Genomic DNA, 2,946 nt, shown 5'->3' with positions numbered 1-2,946 from the left:
CTGCGCACGCACTCGTACCAGCCTGACTTGATTGCGTTGCGCAACTTTACGCTTCCCACGAATACATCGCCCACCCAAAGCCGACACACGTCGCCAACTTGAGCACTTGCTCGATTAGTAAGTGGAACAAAGCAGCAGACCGGCTTAGATCGCTTCACTGCATCTTACGACCACATCCAGTTCCACGTTTTTTTGGACACTTTTATGCCACAAGAGGCTGACAATGGTGTCTGTCAGATGGCGTGTCTCAATAAATCGCCGGTTGGGACATCCGCTTCATATAAGTGCTTCTGTGGTCGCGAAGGATTTCGTTTTGTCATAACCAGACATCCGTGCAAAATGCATACTTGCTCGCATGCAAAGGTGTTGTAATGCCTTCATTGGATTTTTTTTTTTTTTAACTTGCACGAAATTCGTTGCTTTGGTCAGCATGATGCTAATGTATATTTCCCCAACTACGTGTCTAATAGGAGCCATCTTTCAAAATCCCGGGAAGTGACTTTAACCCTTTCAGAAGTTACTACAGTGGATAGCTGATCATATTATCAGGTTACAGGTTATCATTATTGGTGCATGAAAGGAGTTAAAGCCAAGGCCACGCTCACTCCACAGTGTTGTGGACTCCATTTTGATGTAACCTGGCCTTGGCATGATGTCGCCCGCTTCAGGAGGGGAGACCACCTGCTGTTTGGCTCCAAAGCAAAACACCTCCCTTTGCTCCAGCACCACTGAAGGTGTCAATTTATAGCGAGAATAGTAAACAAATAGCAATGAGATTGAAAACAGCTCCTTCTCCGGTGGAGAATATTGATGACAAAAGATAAATAGTAAGGCAGTCATGATAAAGAATACAACTGTGGTCTGAGTTGTAGTTTTACACAGTGTTCCAAGCACATGAATTATTGCACAGTGGTAATGTTCCAGACATACTCGAGTATTGCAAATGAAATGTATCAAACGCAATCAGAAGGTCGAATTTTGTTCGGTGTTACATTTGTACCTTGGTTTGGCATTTTAATTCGTTCCATGATCCAGATTGTAACTCAATTTACGAATGGATGAAATCAATTTTCCTTTTTGAAATGAATCAAAATGCCGTTCATCTATCCCAGTCCTACATAGGGATCATAGAAACAAATGAAAATAAATGTCGAAATGTTAAACTCACCATGAATGTTGCTGTTGGAATGAGTAGGATGCCTGCGCTTTAACAAGCCGGTCCCATTCTGGGGTCTTTTTTTTTTTTCCCCCCTAGAAAACTCTGAAGGCTTGTTTTTGAATGGCAGGCACTGTGCCTCGCAAGATTTTACGTGGAGTGAGTTCCGAATTCAAATCAGATAGCAATAATCCTGAACCTTAAATACCGTATTTTCCGGATTATTAATCCCTCCGGGATATAAATCGTACCAGCCACAAAATGCATAAAAAAAGAAGGAAAAACATATCTAAATCGCACTGGAGTACAAGTCGCATTTTTGGGGGAATTTTATTTGGTAAAATACAACACCAAGAACAGACATGTCATCTTGAAAGGCAATTTAAAATAAAAAATAAAATAGAGAACAGCGTGCTGAATAAGTGTAGGATATGCTAACGTTTCGTGATGCATAAATAACGAACTGAGAATGCGCCTGGTATGCTCACGTAACATATTAAGAGTTATTCAGAGAACGGGAGCAAAAAGAACATGCTAACCAATTTACCAAATCCGTGTCACTCTAAATCACGAAATCCAATGAAATCTTCATCCTCGAGGTCATTTTTAAACAGCTCCGTCAACCCCGCAGGTCGAAGATGCGGCGCCTCCTCTTCTACGTCGCCTACGTCAAACTTGTCGTTGGCCTAGAGCGCCCTCTTGCGGTGCAATGTGGCAATAACGTGAAACGATATCATAATACCGCAGGTCGAAGATGCGGCGCCTCCTCTTCTACGTCAAACTTGTCGTCGATTTATCAACACAGGCCTAGACCGCCCTCTTGCGGTGCAATGTGGAAATAACGGGAAATGATATAATAATATGTTAACAATTTCACACAAAAGTCGCTCCAGAGTATAGGTCGCCCCCCCAACCCGACCAAACTATGAAAAAAACTGTGGCTTTGGAACGTCGTAGGTTCTTCTGTGTCACTATTTTGCCGTTTTCCCTTTTCAAAAGAAGTTCTCCAAACACGTTTGTTTCTTCTTTTTTTTTTTAAACTCCTTTTTGATAGCGTACATCACATGATACATTTTACCACGTGACTGTAAGTCAAGGTTCAACTGTAGAAGTGAATGTTGTTGAGGACGATGCTGTTGGCCCTTGTCTAACTGGAGCTATTCCCCATTCCTCGTATTTGATCCCCAAAACTTTTGACACCGTATTGAATTCTACTTTTACCTTGGAGATTGTCAGGAAAGGAAAATGTGTGTCGCTCATCCCGGGCTGATTTGTTCCCCGTCTCTCCGGCTTGGCAGAGGAGCAAGTCTGGATTTGACTAATGCTGCTGCGCCACGTGCTCTGTATCGCCTGCCTCCGTAAGAATCCTCGAGTGTCTCCGTCATCTGTCGCTCCGAAACACTTGCCGTGTTGTGTCTAATTCTGGTTCCACTCTGGAATTCCTCTCAAGCTTTTCCAAAGTCAACAGAATTGCCTTTGATTGGTTTCCACCGGAGTCACGGATAATTGGCCCATCATATTCGCCGTCAATGTTTTATCATCGGTCAGCATCATCAAAAGCAACGCGAACCTCGAGGTTTTGCTCGATAATTGGAGTGGAGATACTGGAGATTGTCGTACCGACATCCCAAACCGTTCCAATGTGTTTGACCAGCTGGGTGGGCTGGGAGGTACTTTTAGGATGCTTTTGAGAGGCTGATCAGTCGTATGATCGCAACATTGGTATCAAAAACAACTGGAGGGCGATGGACAGGATTCATGGTCGTGTCCACCCTCTTGCGTTTGGAGCT

The 2,946-nt window shown here is 43.5% G+C and overlaps 1 protein-coding gene across 1 annotated transcript in view; it reads left to right on the top strand.

Moving 5' to 3' along the window:
* adamtsl3 (ADAMTS-like 3) overlaps positions 1-2,946 on the top strand; it is a 59,768-nt gene that overhangs the window by 39,864 nt on the left and 16,958 nt on the right. The gene's annotated exons all lie outside the window — the stretch shown is intronic.

Source organism: Hippocampus comes, unplaced genomic scaffold (genome assembly GCF_001891065.2).
Source record: "Hippocampus comes isolate QL1 unplaced genomic scaffold, H_comes_QL1_v1.1 scaffold246, whole genome shotgun sequence".
NCBI classification, from domain to species: Eukaryota; Metazoa; Chordata; class Actinopteri; order Syngnathiformes; family Syngnathidae; genus Hippocampus; species Hippocampus comes.
The sequence above is the reverse complement of the archived record's forward strand: the minus strand, read 5'-3'. Positions and strand labels throughout refer to the sequence as shown.